The sequence below is a fragment of the Bos taurus genome, chromosome 18 (assembly GCF_002263795.3).
Source record: "Bos taurus isolate L1 Dominette 01449 registration number 42190680 breed Hereford chromosome 18, ARS-UCD2.0, whole genome shotgun sequence".
NCBI lineage: Eukaryota > Metazoa > Chordata > Mammalia > Artiodactyla > Bovidae > Bos > Bos taurus.
This window is the reverse complement of record NC_037345.1, coordinates 1,158,285-1,176,680: the sequence shown is the minus strand read 5'-3', so window position 1 is coordinate 1,176,680 and position 18,396 is coordinate 1,158,285.

Below are 18,396 nucleotides of genomic sequence, written 5' to 3'. Positions count from 1 at the left end.
TGAACTCTTAAAGATGCAGAGGCAGAGTCTAGCTCTAGTTGATGAGTGATGAGTGTCCAGTGTCACATGTACAAAGAAACCAGTTCCTAAGTTTACGAAATCTTTCAATTTCATGTCTGTCCTTTGCCAAAACCTTGACTTTGAAAAATGGAGCTCAAAAGAATGAAAAGGTTGAATTTTGTCAAAATGTTATTTTATTTGCTCTCCAAGGGTCAAAGAGATAGTTCGACTCAGTGTTAAGTATTTTTTTTTAAATTATTGATTTTTATAAGTATCTATTAAGTGCCTACTATGTGTTAGGTACCAGGTTAAGTTTTTAGTGACTTAGTGAATTCTAAAGTGAATCAGACCTTAACCAAATTCACCCTGGTGGATGGGTGGGGAATCATCACCATCAATGCCTTCCATACTTTGCTTCTTCTTTTTGTCTGCAATGCTTCTGATCTGCTCATGTTTACATGAGACTCTGAAATATTTTTAATATTAATTCTCTGCCTTCTCAGCCACCTTCCCTTCCAGTTCCAGGATCCTAGGATTTTGAGAGGCCAGACAGGAATAGATACCAGCCAATCAATGCTATTAGATGGCAAGACGCACTCCTACGTCTATACACACTTCCTCACCAGGATCACAGGGATTGACACTGCACCTTTATGTTGCCATCCCTTTGCCTGTGGAGGCTCTTGGGGGATGCCGAGCTCCTCCTGTGGATGGACACAGTGGGCTTCTCACCAGGGCTGTTCTCCCCGCATGGCCCTTCCTCATCTGGAAGGGCTTCCCTGAGTATCCCAGCCTATTCATTCTCTCCCAGCGGGAGCAGATGCCGTCCCCACCCTTGCTCTGTCCCCGTCGACATGCAACATCGACACACATGCATGCCGGGTTTGCTCTGCAAGCACTGAGACTCTGCCAGGGGCCTCTCTCTGGCTGCGATGTCCTGATTTGCTGCCTGTGTGCAGGCTGGACTGGAGGCGTTTGGGCCTCAGTTCCTTCAGGAGCCAACTTCAGCAGTGTCCAGCCTCTTTGCCCCTGAGGGCTGTTCAGCACAGTCTCCTGGAGGCCCCCCAGAACACTGCCCTCAGCAACCACCCGCCCATCCCCACACCCTTCCCTGACCTCCTTCTCTCCCCGTCACTCCAGCTCCGCTCAGGTCCCTGGGACTGCCACCTAAGGAAGGTCTTGCTCAGGAATCTCTTTCAGACTCCAGCTCCAGGATCCCAGCCTAAGCCTCTTGTCCCACGAACTCACTGCACATTGATTCTGCCAAGCATCCTCACTCAGCTGAGGCACTCTGTGCTGGGAACGCAGTGTGGTTACCGCCCGTGTGCAGGGGCCAGGGCATTCATCGGGGCTCGTTTCTGATGAGTCCCAGTCCTGCCGGCCTCTGCCTCTGCCCTCTCCTGGCATGCAGCGTATGTCCCCAGGGCAGGGGCTCTCTGTTCTGCTCTGGGCCAGAGTTAGTTATATGTGAATTGGCACCAACCCCTGTACCTGTCCCCTGGGCCTGTGACCAGTCTGCAGTTTAGGCCCAGAGATCATTCAGGTAAGAAGGCCGGTGGGTCCTGTCCGATAACAATCCTGAACCCAGGGGCCAAGCGTTCAGTTCAAGGAAGGGCAGGGCCTAGGATGAGCCTGAGGGTAAGCCCACCTGGGTTTCCATTGCAAAAAAGGAAAAACTGCCTGTTAAGTCCAGAGCATCTCTAGGCTGCTTGCTTAATGGAATGAAGCCACATTTCATACCTCTGGAGGGCAGAGGTTCTGTCTTTCTCATCACAGCCCAGTGGCCCCAGAGGCAGCCCAGTCACTGCACAGAGATAGTCTGCTGTGGGCGCTTCTTTGTGACTTGGACAGAGGGAAGGTGTCAGCAGGGAGGCAGCTGGGGTGTGGAGAGAAAGCCTGGGACTGACTCAGCACCACTGCTACCACAACCTATTTCTGGGCCAGCTTGACTCGGGCAGATCCTGCATCTGAGCCTGTGGGAGCCCGTGGGCTGTCCCCGGGACACGTGAACGACTATTCAGCCTCTCTCATCATCTCACCGGAAGGGAGGAGTCCTATCTGTCCCAAGTGCTGACAAGCTAGCGTGGTACAAAAATCACCACGTGCCAGATGTAATGTCTGTATTGGTAACTTGGATTTTTTTTAGAATGGATTTAAAAAAAAGAGATTCTGCCCAATTTCACCCTCCTTGCAAACAGCTCAAACAGCTCGCCCCATTTCACCCTCCTTGCAAACAGCTCAAACAGCTCACCAGACCCTCTCCCTCCCTTTCCTCTCCCCATCCTCAACAGTGCTCCCAGCCCTGGTCAGACTTCCCAAGGACAAGTTTATGGTCAGAACAAATGGTTTCCCCCTAGACTGAGGTTTCCTGAACTTCAATCACTATGTTCCACCTTCAGGATTTGTCATGTTGTGTACTGCTGGTACAATTACCTACCTCATGTTTTTCTTTAAGTAGACAGAGTATTCTCCCTCTCTTCCACCAAGCTGTCTCTCCCCACCTCTCCCCAGTGCTCGAGAGCTGCTAAGACACGTTAGAACCTAACTGAGACCTTGTTGATGCAGATACAGGGACTCAGCAACTTTCTCTTTCTCCCTCTGATGGTCCATGAATTTGAAGTTCTTTCATTGCCTAAAATCATCTCCATTCAGACCTTAATTTATCTCAGGCATCCATAGGGATTTTCACCCCACCCCCCAGCACCCCTGCCCTCTTTAGGAAACTTGCCTGTCACCAGAGTGGTCAGGACCCAGGATGGGAGTTCAGATGAACTCAGCTTGATTTGGAAGATGGGCTTGGGGGTCACAAGTGAAACTAGGATGCTTCTCCTCTTCTGATCTCCTCGCGATCTCATCTGGACTGGGAGGAGGCCCGGACTCTCATAGAAGCCTGACTGTGATGAGCTCAGGAGCGTGGAGTGTGGAACAATGTTCAGATTCCTCTGGGACTGAGCGGAGGGTGACTATGGGGGATGGAGCCCTCCAGCCACCCAGAGCAGAAGGGACCAGAAGAGGAGGGTGGGGAGGGGCTGTCGCATCCGAGAAGGCCTCCTGACCCTCACTAGAGTTGCTGGGCAGGTGACAAGCTTTAGGCCTGTTCCCAGGGACCCTGGGACCCTGCTCTGTGCTGGCAGGAGGAGAGCGGTTCAGCACTCCAGGGTGCTTTGCAGGTGGTCTGGATAGAGCATGCTGCATTTCTATAGTCAGCTTCCTCATCTCTGGGATCTCTCAGGGTCTCCACTCACTCCGTGGTTGCTTAGTCGGTTTGCTCAACCCAGTGTCAGGGCCCGTTTCCCAGCTGTAAAGTCTGCAGGCTGCGGGACGTGGACTCCCAGAGGGCACTGCTGTCCTTATGTCTGTTGGAGAGGAAAACCGCTCCCTAGGCTCTACCTGTGTGGAGGGGGAGGGCCCAGGGCAAGTCCCCACTGCTTGTGCCCCAGGGCAGGGGGCATCCACCAAAAGGCATTGATGGCCCCAACAGAGCGCTCCCCCTTGTCCAAAGCCCCTGGAGTCAGAGAGGGAACTGCCCACCCGCCAGCTCTCTAAGGAATGGGCTCCTTCTCCCTTTTGGGACCCCCCACAAGGTCATCATGTTTGCAGTCTACTGGTCATGTCCCCCAGGCATTGCCGGGATGTGATCTACATGGAAGGACTATGTAGTGTCTAATTCTATAGCATGCATGGAGAATTCGTCACACAAAACTGTCCCCTGGATTACTAAAAGCACTCTGTATAATAAATCATCATTTTGTATTAAATGAAGAGGCAGCCCCTTTCTCAGGATGGCTGTTCCCTCGTAATCATGATAAATGGAAAATCCCAGACAGGTGATTTCTAATAGGCACACAAATGCACTCAGATTAATTAGATTACATTAAAAAAAACCTTTTCTCTTTTGGGCCATAAATCTAAATGGGGGCCTCTAAAAGATAATAGCCCTCTACACACTAAAATGCATTATGACCTAATAAAAGGTTATCGGTGCACACATACAGCTCGGCGCTGGGCTGGAGGCAGCGGAATGGCATACGAATGTGGCTGGAGCTGTTTTAAAGTGTGCATTTGCCAACACGGCTAATGGCAGTCTCTGATGAAAGCGTGCAGGTGGGTGGATGGAAGGGAAACGGTGCACACATCAACTTCTGAGAAGACCTCTTAAACGGCAGCATCTCCCTCTCCAGCCCGGGCGTAAGCGGGAGGCTGCATTAGATTCACCCCAGGCGTGCCACAGCCGCCCAGCTCCGAAAGAGAACTGAAGGGCGCCGATTGACAGCCACCGAGCAGCCGCGGTGTGGAGACCGGTGTCTCCAGACAAGTCTTCACAGGCGGGGCCCCGGTGGCCCCACGACGTCCCTCCTTCCTTTTCTACGTCTGACTGAGTGTCCTGCGCTTACTGTGGTGAGAAAAGAAAGGTTTCACCCTGAGGAAAACATCCATTGGCCTTCGTCAAAAGTTTAACACTTAGAAATAGCTAAGAGGCAGGCAGTAGTGGAGGAAAGAGGAGAGTAATTAAGAGATCAACTTGTCTTGATTACAATCCCGAACAGTCGACAGAATAGGAACCCTGCACCGGTCTGACAGCGCCCAGCTGACCCGCAATCACCCTTGGAAACAGGCATTGCTACCCACATGGAAACTAAGTTGGGAGGGGCATTTGCCAGAAGGAGGAAGTAAACTAAAGGACACCCAGCTAAATTTGAATTTTAGGCACATGACAGATATCTAAATAGCAGTGTAAATGTGTGTACTTAAATTACATATAGGACAGTGTGTACATATGTCTTGTAAGTAAAACTTATCTGTTTGTCCGAAATTTCTGTTTTACCTGGTAATTCCAGCCCAGTGTCAAAGCCACACAGCCATTAATTAGCAATGTCAGGGCTTAAATCCACTTTGATTGTGGTTGTTTTGGTGATTTTGTCCTAAATTTCCTGGCTGATTTGTCACCAAACTACACCCCGGGGTGATTCTTTCCCTCTCCACTGAGGCTGTGATATCAAAAGCACCAACTGGACACACCTGTGGGCTGAGCACATGGTGGGGATACAGACAAGGTCTTAGACTCAGCATGGCGACCAGCTGCCAAACCAAACGTGGTACTGCCATCTGGGGGCGGGTGTTGGTGGAGGCCAAGAGACCCTCATGTATCCAACTAACAGTGTGTCCTGCAGCTGGAAATGCGGCCTTGACGTGGGCTCCAGGCACGCAGGGCAGCAGTGGCCCCTGTGGTCCTCAGTGTTGGGGTAACTGGAGCCTGGGATCCCTGCCTCTGGCCGCCCTGCTCCGTGTCACCTACTCACTAGCCTCTGTGTTCTGTCCAAGTGCATAAAACTTTTATTTCTGTTATCTTCCTTTCAAACGTCTCCAAACACTAGGAAATAAACCGTGTGCATCAGTTTGGAACATAAACAATATTTGTTTCTCCTTGTCCAAGCTGTCCAACCTCTTTCAGCCTTTTTTTTAACTTGGAAGAAATTGATTTTATTTTTGTGTTCTATGCTATGCTATGCTAAGTCACTTCAGTCGTGTCCGACTCTGTGTGACCCCATAGACGGCAGCCCACCCGGCTCCCCCGTCCCTGGGATTCTCCAGGCAAGAACACTGGAGTGGGTTGCCATTTCCTTCTCCAATACATGAAAGTGAAAAGTGAAAGTGAAGTTGCTCAGTTGTGTCCGACTCTCAGCAACCCCATGGACTGCAGCCTACCAGGCTCCTCCATCCATGGGATTTTCCAGGCAAGAGTACTGGAGTGGGGTACCATTGCCTTCTCCGTTTGTGTTCTATAAATAAGCATTTAAAAAATTATTTATTTTTTAATTGAAGGATAACTTCTTTACAGAATTTTGTTGTTCTCTGTCAAAACGTGAATCAGCCATTGGTATACATATGTCTCCTCCCTCTTGAACCTCCCTCCCTCGTTCAGCTTTGATAGCATCTGTGAAGAATAACATTCATAGCAGAGGGATCTCTAGAGTTTCTTTCACATTTTCCACACTCTGCGGCCCCTTGCAGCTTAGGGAATTATACCCCATTGTTCACATTCTCAACCAGTTAAGCAGGAGTCCTTCTCTCACAGCTGGACTCCTGTAAGTGGTTGTGTATATTTAAAGGCTGTAATTAAGGCGCTATCAGTCAGAATTCCCATTAAAGTCCTAGCTTTGAAGTTTGTGACTTGGACTATTTAGCTCATAACATCTTTTGAAATCTGACATTTAGAAGCATGGCTCAGAAAGATTTGTACTTAAAAAAAAAAAATTCTTCATTTTAAAGCTGGAAATAGAAGGAGATTCCAAAGTTAGTCCCTGCACAGGCTGGAAAGGGTGTTTTAGGCAGAAGAACAGCTGCAGTGTATTCCGTGATCAGACATTTCTCACACACTTACTGGGTCCCAAGCCCTGAAGACAAAGACTCTAGTGAAGACGGAACAGATCTTGGCGGAAGGAGCTCGCCGTCAGGCGGGGGAGAATGACCCACAGTGGGAGGGACAGATACAGCACATGGAGCGGGTGGAAAGGTGGAGGGACGGGGTGCTCAGAGGCCCGAGATGGGAGGGGTGTGAGGGATGTGAGCCAGAGGTACGGAAGGCAGTGGGGCCAGGTCTTGAGGGTGCTTGTGTGCTAGGCCGAGGGACTTGCACTCCATCCTGAAGCCAAAGAGAAGGGCAGTTTCCGCCCTGAGTGAGGCTGAGGAGTAACGCACGTGCTCAGAGCCTTGTAGAAAAATTGCCTCAGTGTCTCCACCTGGAACTGCCTGGCTGGCCACTTCATGCCTCTGCCAGCAGAGGGCAGTGGGACTGAACTGGAGGCAAGGACAGCAGCCAGGAAGCTGATACAACAGTTGTGGGCAGAGGTGACAAACGGCGACTTGGAGCCGAGCCCAGCCTGCGCCTCCCGCCCCCTTCCCCTACGTCCATACACAATGTCTCCTGCGTACTAACACTCAGTTTGTGACATTTCAAAGGTGTGGACATGCGTTTGCGTGTCGAGTCATATGTTAGATCACGTGTCCAGTGTGCGTCGTCACGTGTGAGCATCTTCTACAAGCGGTGCCTTGGTGTGCAGTGCAGCGCTGCGTAGCGTGCAGTGGCACAGCAGCTTTGTTTCAAGCCCAGGACGTCTAGAAGCAAGCATGAAAGTAGTGGTGATGTAGCGGGCACTACAAAAGAGTACCAAGCAATAACGATAGAAACTACAGTGAAAATAATTGAGAGAGTGGAGCGAGATGAAAAGATGGCAGGCGTTGCTTGTGCTTACAACACTGAGCTCCTTGCTGGGCAACACGAGGAGCTTACTAATGAAGAGCTGATGGAACTGGAGGCCTGGAGAAAGGATGAAGAGAGACACGAGGAAGAGGAAGTAACTGCAGAACCGAAGAGATTCACAGCTCAGGAGACGGCAAGGGGATTTCTTTATTTGGGAGGCGCAGGCCCTGAACGGTACATGAAGCTTGCAGCAGCTGTTCAGAAGGCAATCCAATGCTACTGTGTCATCTATGATGAGAAAAAAAAGAGCTACTACCCAGACATCACTGGATCATTTTTTTCAAGAGGGTAGATAAAATTGATTCCATCTAGGGAACCAGAACCTGTGCCATTAGCGTCAGACGTGAGTGAAATTTCAGCTTGCCCTCCATCTGTTGGTGATGATCCTTCAGCTCTGCCATCTCCAGCTCCTCTCCCTCCTCCAGGCAGTAACTTTTCTAGATGGTTCACTGGCTGCCAGCCTCTGTATGCCGGCTGCTGTACTATACTAATCTACATTTCAAGGTACTGGACTTTAACATTAAAAGTGGTTAGTATTTGTTTGCTTTTATGTATTGTGTGTAAAGTATTATAATCCTGTTACAGTACAATACTATATAACCTATTTTGGTAGTTGGCTACCTAGGCTAACTTTGTTGGACTTAGGAACAAATTGGACTTAAGAATGTAAGCTTGGAACAGAACTTGTTACTACGTTGGGGACTTAACTATATTCATTCAGTATCTAATTAGTGTTCATTATGTGCCAAGCACTGTGAAAGCTGCTAGGGAAATAATTGTGAACAAAATAGGTAAAAATCTCTACTTTTGTCAAACAAATTCTAGAGGGGGAATCCACAGTAAATAAGATAAATAAGCACAATATTTATATGTCAGATAAGGATGAAACTTTGTATTTTATTTTTGAGAGACAATTCACATACCATACAACTTACCATTTAAAAATGTTCCACTTAGTGTTTTTCAGCTTTACTGAGGATTAACTGACAAAATTGCACAGTATATACATTTATATGTATATTTTACAATTTTGTCAAATATATATGGTATACAGTGCAATATTGTGCAAGAATACTGGAGTGGGTTGCCGTTTCCTACTCCAGGGGATCTTTCCAATCCAGGGATCAAAACTGCTTCTCCTACATCTCCTGCACTGGCAGGTGGTTCTTTACCTCTGCGCCAGCTGGGAAGCCCATACAGTGTGATGGTTTCATATAAATGCACATTGTGACATGATCACCACAAGCAGGCTACTTAGCATTCATTACCTTGTATGGTATGGTAACTACCTTTTGCTTCTTTTCACCTCCTTACACCCTCCCCCGGCAACTACCAGTTTCGTCTCTGTATTTGTGTTGTTGCTGTTGTTCAGTCGTGTCTGACTCGTTGCGACTTCATGGACTGCAGCACACCAGGCTTTCCTGTCCTTCACCATCTCCTGGAGCTTGCTCAAACTCATGTCCATTGAGTCCGTGAGACCATCCAACCATCTTGTCCTCTGTCGTCCCCTTCTTCTCCTGCCTCCAGTCTTTTTTCAGCATCAGGGTCTTTTCTAATGATTTGGCTTTTTGTATCATGTGGCCAAAGTATTCGAGCTTCAATTTTAGCATCAATCCTTCCAATGAATATTCTACATTGATTTCCTTTAGGATTGGCTGGTTTGATCTCCTCATAGCCCAAGGGACTCTCAAGAGCCTTCTCCAGCACCACAGTTCTAAAGCATCAATTCTTCAGTGCTCAGCCTTCTTTATGATCCAACTCTCACATCCATACATGACTACTGGAAAAACCATAGCTTTGACTAAACAGACCTTTGTGGGCAAAGTAATGTCTCTGCTTTTTAATATGCTGTCTAGGTTTCTCATAGCTTTTCTTCCAAGGAGCAAGAGTCTTTTAATTTTATGGTTACAGCCACCATCTTCAGTGATTTTGGAGCCCAAGAAAATAGTCTCCCACTGTTTCCCCAACTATTGACCATGAAGTGAAGGGACCAGATGCCATGATCTTCGTTTTTTGGATGTTGAGTGTTAAGTCAGCTTTTTCACTCTTTTTTTTCACCTTCATCAAGAAGCTCTTCAGTTCCTCTTTGCTTTCTGCCATAAGGGTGGTGTCATCTTTGTATCTGAGGTTATTGATATTTCTCCCAGCAATCTTGATTCCAGCTTGTGCTTCATCCAGCTTGGCATTTCTCATGATATACTCTGCATAGAAGTTAAATAAGCAGGGTGACAATATACACTCTAGATGTCCTCCTTCCTCAATTTTGAACCAGTCCATTGTTCCATGTCTGATTCTAACAGTTACTTCTTGACCTGCATACAGGTTTCTCAGGAGGCAGGTAAGGTGCTCTGGTATTCCCATTTAAGAATTTTCCACATTTTGTTGTGATCCACAGTCAAAGGCTTCAGTGCAGTCAATGAAGCAGATGTTTTTCTGGAATTCTCTTGCTATTTCTATGATTCAATAGATGTTGGCAATTTGATCTCTGGTTCCTCTGCCTTTTCTAAATCCAGTTTGAATATATGTGAGTTCTCAGTTCACGTACTGTTGAAGCCTTGCTTGGAGAATTTTGAGCATTATTTTACTAGCATGTGAAATGAGTGCAATTATGTGGTAGTTTGAACATTCTTTCCTTGGGATTGGAATGAAAAGTGACCTTTTCCACTCCTGTGGCCAATGCTGAGTTTTCCAAATTTGCTGGCATGTTGAGTGCAGCACTTTAACAGCATCATCTTTTAAGATTTGAAATAGTTCAGCTGGAATTCCATCACCTCCACTAGCTTTGTTCATAGTGATGCTTCCTAGGCTCACTTGACTTTGCATTCCAGGATGTCTGGTTCTAGCTAAGTGGTCATACTATCGTGGTTATCTGGGTGTGGTTAAGATCTCTTTTGTATAGTTCTTCTGTGTAGTCTTACCACCTTTTCTTAATATCTTCTGCTTGTGTTAGGTCCTTACTATTTCTGTCCTTTATTGTGAGTATCTTTGCATAAAATGTTCCCTTGGTATTTCTCATTTTCTTGAACTTAAATCTAACTTTTTTGGGTCATTAATTCTGCAGATATGTCTATTCTTAGGTGGCTGCAATTACCAATTTGCTGCTTATCATAACAGTTATTAGGAGCAGAAAATATTATCAAATGACTTACAGAGAACATATTCTGAGAATTTAAGCTTTTCTCCATGGTGTTAGGACCCAGTGTTAGCAGAGTCCAAGTGCTAGATGGGACCTAGGGCTGATCAGGGGTCTGCTTGTGGGGTACAGTCACATGATTGGCAATAAATGCTTAAAAGAATTGATATTTTAAAATTTTATTTATTTTTTAAATACTCAGCTTCCTCAAGGGTAGAATAAAAAGTTCAGATAAGATTAGTGGTTTCCAAATATTAACCCATGGCCTGGTTCCTTGACTGCTGCAAAGTGAGAAAAACAAGGACAGGGAGTACTTGTGTATATAAGCTAAGTTTATTTGCTATAAAGGACTTTGTTCCAAGATTATATTTTGATGGTGAGTGATAATAGATGGCAATGCAAAAAAAAAAAAAAAATGCCTTTAATCAGCAAAATAGAAGTGAGCAACTAGCCCCTAGACTACTCCAGTCCTCTCTCCTGCCCCTTGTCTCCAGTGTGGCTCCTGGGCCTTTGAGCCACTTTATCATGCTGTGCAGGGGGCTTGTGTTCATGCTTTGGGACTCAGAGCTAGATTTCTTCAAAGAATCCTTCCCTGGCAGCTTTCACCCACACTAGCCCTGACAAAGGGGCTTGTCTTATGTTATCATAACTCTGAGTACATATTTCTATGGTGGTACATGGAAGCTTGTAGTTTTCTGTGGCATTTCTGCTTTCCTTATGAGACAGGGCAGCTTTGAAGGGGATGAGGTGGCAGTCTCTTTCCTTCCTACTTTTGTAGCCTGAATTCCCATGACTGGGATTGAGACACAAAAGTTCTATCAATCAAAGCTCAGTGGAGCCCAGATGAAAACTCAAAGGAGGGCAATCAGGAGATATTAAGGCAGGAACTATTTGCAAAGGTATAGTTATAGTTTAGAGAAGTCACAAGGAATGGTGCAGGAGACTTCATCTGGAGGAGCATGGCTCCGTGGTGTCCATGTCTGGAGCTGGGACAGGGAGAAGGGCGTGGACAGGGCATCTGGAAGGAGCTGAGCGTTAAACGGGGACATGGCCGGCTATGGGGATGAGCGGTGAGAGAGCCAAAGAGTAATGCTTGGCTCTCCTCCTTTCAGTTTCCTGCAGGGATGATCCGCTGGCTAGAACAGGTTGGCCTCGCTCGGCACAGAGCGAGACGGAAAGGGTGCACAGGGAGTTTGAAGGGCTAACGGAAGCCTTCCAGCACAGCAGTGCTCAGCACACGTGTTTGGAATAAATGACTGTTTCTGGGCAGGTCATTGGATCATGCAAGTCTTTATGCTTAGAGGTGACAGTGTTGATGATGAGAGTGATGGTGGTGGTGATGTTGATGATGGCGATGACGTTATTGAAGCTGCTGCTGCAGCTGGTGGTGATGATGGTAACAAATAGCTAACATATACTGAGCACTTAGCATATGCTAGAGACTGAGCCAGACACTATTTATTTAGCTACTTTTGGCTGCACTGAGTCTTGGTTGCTGCGTGCAGGCTTTCTCTAGTTGCAGAGAGCAGGGGCCACCCTCTAGTTCTGTGTGCAGGCTTATTGTGGTGGCTTCTCTGTTGCAGAGCATGGACTCTAGAGTGCAAGCTCAGTAGTTCTGGCACATGGGCTTTATTGCCTCACGGCATGTGAAATCTTCCCAGACCAGGGATTGAACCTGTGTCCCCTGTGTTGGCGGGTGGATTCTTAACCACTGGCCCACCAGGGAAATCCCTGAGCTAACCACTTTATATACGTCATATTAATTAATCCCCATGATGCTATGAGACAGCAATTATCATTATTGTTACTTCCATGTTAGAGATAGGGAGATGGAGGCTCAGAAACACCAAGGGACTGGCTAATGGTCACACATCTTGAATGGGCAGGTCCTGGTATTCCAGCCCAAGTGTCTGATTCCAGAACCCAAGTGTTCACCACTGCACCATACTGCCTCACTTTCAAATGTATATGTACACCAGATTGATTACTCTCTTCTGAAATACTCAGTCAATTCTCATTAACCAAGGTCTCAAATCCTGAGTCTCAGTTTCCAGGTGCCTCATTATTTGGCCCCTTTCCAGTCTTACCTACTAATATTTTTCAAAGCATTCTTCACCTCAGAAAGGCTAAAGTGAAAGTGAAAGTGTTATTCACTGAGTCGTGTCCGACTCTTTGCTACCCCATGGACTGTAGCCTGCCAGGCTCCTTCGTCCACGGGATTTTCTAGGCAACAATATTGGGGTGGGTTGTAAATCTATTCCAAATATTCCTGCCTGCATGTGTTTGTTCATGCTGTTCTCTCTGTGTGGGATTCTCACCCCTTCCTCCAATCCTGTGACCTTCTCCTGGATCAAAATCCTACCTACACTTTAACATTCAAATCAAAATTTCTGCCTCCTTCCAGAACCTTCCCTGACCCTCTCCTCTGTCCCTCCGCCCCTTCCTTCTCTGTCACAAAGTGGAAGGTCTAGTTTATCTGAGTCTCCATATGGAAGAGTCTGGAAATTGTTTCACCTTAGATTATGCTTACTCCAATTCTTGCTAAACCAGACTCTCTGAGACCGATTACACCTTGTTCATCTCTCTACTCCCTGCTTACGGGTCAGTGCTTAGCAGATATTTTGTGTTTTCCTCTGACAAAGAATGTAACATGAAACTTTCTTGCTCAAATCACAATGAAAGCCAAGTCAATTCATCTACTCATGAATCTGTCCATCCATCCATCCCACCCGCCATTCAGCCACATCTTTATCTCTCCATTCATCCATCAAACGTGGTAAGATAAAAGTTGGATAGATCGACAAGAAAGAATTGAGCCCCATTCTGTGTTGGCTGGCTGTGAGGGTTGACTGAGGAATTTCACCTGGAGACTGAGAGAGAGTGTAGGAAGTAGAAGTGTATGTGCTTGGAATCAGATAAATCTGAGGTACAGTCATATTTCTTTTACAAAGAAGCTTGGGACCTTGAGCAAGTTTCTTAACCACTCAGTTCTCTAATTCCTCATCTGTAAAAGGGACTCAAAATTCTGGTGCAATTTAAGAACCCACATTTCCCAGAACTGAAGCAAGGTCTCATTTTGAAGAATCACAGTTCAAACAGAAACTGAAACCTTTTTCTCCTGTCTTTCCAAAAGGTTTCAAGGGCTCCAATTACATTTCCACTCAGCTCTTAATAAAAGTTCCCTCTCCTCCTTTCCCCTGGGACTGTGGGTACGCTTACCTCTTCTGACACTAAGAGCCTTCTCCCTCCTCTCTTGTGGTCCTTCCTGCTCCCTTCACCACCGTCCCTTCTGGTCTTGTGAATGAGTCCTTGATGTGCCTAACATGCTCAGGTCTTTTCTGCAGGCATTGCTCTCCCTGGGGAGTGAAGGTTTTTCCCTCTGACCCGTTTCCTCTCAACAGTCCACCAGCTGTTCATTGCTTTCTCTGCTAAAGTACTCTTTGCAACAGCTCACCCACCCTGATGGACTAAGTATGAGGATTAGAGGTTATATGAAAAGAGCACACAGCACAGGGTCCAGAACCCAGAAGGCCTCGCACACTGAAACCCGTGGAAGTGAAAGTCCCTCAGTCGTGTCTTTGCAACCCCATAGACTGTCCAGTCCATGGAATTCTCCAGGCCAGAATACTGGAGTGGGTAGCCTTTCCCTTCTCCAGGGGATCTTCGCAACCCAGGGATTGAACCCAGGTCTCCCGCATTGCAGGCAGATTTTTTACCAGCTGAGCCACAAGGGAAACCCAAGAATACTGGAGTGGGTAGCCTATCCCTTCTCCAGCGGATCTTCCCCACCCAGGAATCAAATGGGGGTCTCCCGCACTGCAGGTGGATTTTTTACCAGCTGAGCTATCAGGGAAGCTCTTAACGATTTGGATAAAATGAGACAGGCTTCATGAAAGAGGCATACCTTGAAACTGTCTAACAGATGGGGAGATGTTCCAGGAAATTTCCTGAATAGCTGCCTGCTGCCGCTGTGAGTGGCCCTTGGCCCTCAAAGTTTTCTACAAGAATTTGCTTTTACATAGAAGAGTGGATTTCTTAAAAGAAAAAACTATTTAGTTGAAAAAAATTAAAGAAATGCTATGTTCTTATGGTTCAAAAATGAAAACTCTGTGAAAGGTAAACATGAAGTTTTGATCCTATTCCTGTCTCTAGCCACCCCCTCTAAAGCCTCTGGCTCTGCTTTATTCATTTCCTAGAAATGTGCCCGGTGTCCTATATATTTAAAGAAGACATAATACCTATGTGTAGCAAAAACTTCAGGCACAAGAGAATGGAGTGCCCTGGGCAGAAGGCCTCCTCCCCTCCCTGTGGCTTCGCTCCCACTGCCTAGAGGGCCCCATCCCGTGACCCTTTCTCCTGTATCTGTGTCCAGAGAGTATTCTATGTGCAAGAAAGTACATAGACACAGATATCCTTATGAACACAATTGCATTTTCTGTACACGATCAGTAGCATACTACACACACTGTTCCACATTTTGCTCTTTTTTTTTTTTTTTGCTTCGTAATACATCTTGGGAAGTGTTTCCCATCAGTTTATAAAAGTCTGACATTCATTTTTTGGGTTGTATACGCTTCCTCAATCTGTATATTCTATGATTTATTAAACATTGCATAAAGCATAGTAATAATCAACATATTCATAGGTCCCAGTATCTGCTATATAAGCATTACAGCCAAGAATATCCTTGCACATTTATTACTTTGTACATGTGTGAAGTTGTAGGAAAAATAATACAAGTTATTAAACTGAAATTGAAGAGTCAAAGGTATTAATATTACAAATTCTGATAGGTCTTCTTATTACTCAGGACAAGCCAGATCATGCTGTGGTAATGAACAACCTCATGTCTTCCCCGTTTGAAATAGCAAAAGGTCACTCCTTGTTCATGCTTCATGTCCATCACGGATTCTGAGGACTCTGTTCTGTATTACTCTCTTGCTGAGACCCAGGTTGACAGCACAGTCACAAGTAAACAATTGTAGTCTCCACAGCAGAGGGATCATAAAAAGGAATGTGCTGAATCACACACTAGTCTTAAAGTTTCTGTTCAGAAGTGACACCGTCATATTTTATTGGTCAAAACAAGTCACATGGGGCAGATCAGTGCAATCTCACCAGCTGCCTGGAGGAAGAGTGAGCAGCCCCAGAGACCACTACCCACTTTAGGGTGTGTGTGTACATGCTCAGGCCGACTCTTTGTGAACCCACAGACCTGCCATGCTCCTCTGTCCATGGGATTTTCCAGGAAAGAATACTAGAGTAGGTTACCATTTCCTCCTCCAGGGGAGCTTCCTGACCCAGGAATTGAACCCATGTCCCCTGCCTGCATCTCCTGCGTTGGCAGGCAGATTCTTTTATCACTTGAGCCACTGGGAAGCTCTACCCTCTTCAGAGCCCACTGAAGTTGCTCAGTCCTGACAGTGAGAGCAGACACACCGTCAGCAACACAGTGTCTCAGCACAATGTCCTAGTTTTGTCCTGTCTGACAGGTGGGAAATCTTATCTTGTGAAATTTAATTTCATAGAAGTTATTTAATTTAAAGTTTATTCTTTTGTTCAAACACAACCATGAGATCATTAATCTCTAAAAAGGTAGATAAGCTGGACATGGTGCTCTCAGAAATCCTATTGTCCCACGACTCAGTCGTTTCTCCAATGTTGGCTGAGTCCTTGCCATGAGAGACACTGGGCTGTGCTGGGTACCAGGACATGGGCAGCGTAGAGGCTGCCATCCACTGCCACCTACTGTGCCCAGCGTCATCAGCTTCATCAGCTCTGCACCCAGGGTCTGTATTTCTGTAAAGGTCTATTTCCTCTTTTCCTCAAGATGATTTTTCTTGTCCTTGCTGACATTTCGAGAAGGAGCAAAACTCCAGAAATCTAACATATAATCCTTCTATTACCACCTGGCAGATGAACAGACTCCCGAATGTTAAGGCAGGCACATTATAAACAGTGTTCCTCCTGTCCACAGATGCTGAAGAAGCGTGTTTGTGGACACAGGTCAATCATGGGTCCTGGAAAATGAGGGAAAAGACCAATGCCTTTGAAACTAAAGAAGCTCATCCACATGAAGGAATATTTTTTAAAAAATCTCTTTGAGGTAGGCTTGACATACAAAAAGCTGTGCATATTTAATACACACAACTTGATGGCTTTGAGCTCCACCAATCTTAAAAAGTCTTCCCCCCAAGAGTCACCAGAAAGGAGCAGACCTGCCAGTACCTTGGACCTAGTCCAGGGAAATGCCCAAGCTATAGAAAAGAAATTCTTCTAGGTTTGTCTAATGAGGATCAGCAGATGTCTGTAGGTGGGAATGCAGATGCCATGCTATGTAGGGCCACCCAAGAAGGACGGGTCATGGTGGAGAGATCAGACAAAACATGGTCCACTGGAGAAGGGAATGGCAAACCACTTCAGTATTCTTGCTTTGAGAACAGTATGAAAAGGCAAAAAGATATCACACTGAAAGATGAATTCCCAGGTCAGTAGGTGCTCAATATGCTACTGGAGATCAGTGGAGAAATAACTCCAGAAAGAATCAAGAGACGGAGCCAAAGCGAAAACAACACCTGGTTGTGGATGTGACTGGTGATGGAAGTAAAGTCTGATGCTGTAAAGAGCAGTATTGCATAGGAACCTGAAATGTTAGGTCCATGAATCAAGGTAAATTGGAAGTGATCAAACAGGAGATGGCAAGAGCGAACATCGATATTTTAGAAATCAGTGAACTAAAATGGACTGGAATGGGTGAATTTAACTCAGATGACCATTATATCTACTACTGTGGGCAGGAATCCTTTAGAAGAAATGGGGTAGCCATCATGGTCAACAAAAGAGTCTGAAATACAGTTCTTGGGTGCAATCTCAAAAACGACAGAATGATCTTTGTTTCCAAGGCAAACCACTGGATATCACAGTAATCCAAGTCTATTCCCCAACCACTAATGCTGAAGAAGCTGAAGTTGAATGGTTCTGTGAAGATCTACAAGACCTAGAACTAACACCAAAAAAAAAAAAAAAAAAAAAAAATGTCCTTTTCATCATAGGGGACTGGAATGCAAAAGTAGGAAGTCAAGAGATACCTGGAAGAACAGGCAAATTTGGCCTTGGACTGCAAAATGAAGCAGGACAAAGGCTGGTAGAGCTTTGCTAAGAGAATGCAATGGTCATAGCAAACACTCTCTTCCAACAATACAAGAGAAGACTCTACACATGGACATCACCAGATGATGAATACTGAAATCAGATTGATTATATTCTTTGCAGTCAAAGATGGAGAACCTCTATATAGTCAAAAAAAAAAAAAAAACCAAGACTGGTAGCTGACTGTAGTTCAGATCGTGAATTCCTTATTGCCAAATTCAAACTTAAATTGAAGAAAGTAGAGAAAACCACTAGCCCATCCAAGTATGACCTAAATTAAATCCCTTTCAATTATACAGTGGAAGAGACAAATAGATTCAAGGAATTAGATCTGATAGACAGAGTGCCTGAAGAACTATGGATGGAGGTTTGTGACATTGTACAGGAAACAGGGATCAAGACCATCCCCAAGAAAAAGAAATGCAAAATGGCAAAATGGTTGTCTAAGGAGGCCTTACAAATAGCTGAGAAAAGAAGAGAAGTGAAAGGCAAAGGAGAAAAGAAAAGATATATCCGTTTGAATGCAGAGTTCCAAAGAATAGCAAGGAGCAATAAGAAAGCCTTTCTCAGAGATCAATGCAAAGAAATAAAGGAAAACAATAGAATGGGGAAGACTAGAGATCTCCTCAAGAAAATTAGAGATACCAAGGGAACATTTCATGCAAAGATGGGCTCGATAAAGGACAGAAATGGTATGGACATAACAGAAGCAAAAATATTAAGAAGAGGTGGCAAGAATACACAGAAGAACTGTACAAAAAAGATCTTTATGACCCAGATAACTACTCGCCTAGAGCCAGACATCCTGGAATGTGAAATCAAGTGGGCCTTAGGAAGCATCACTATGAACAAA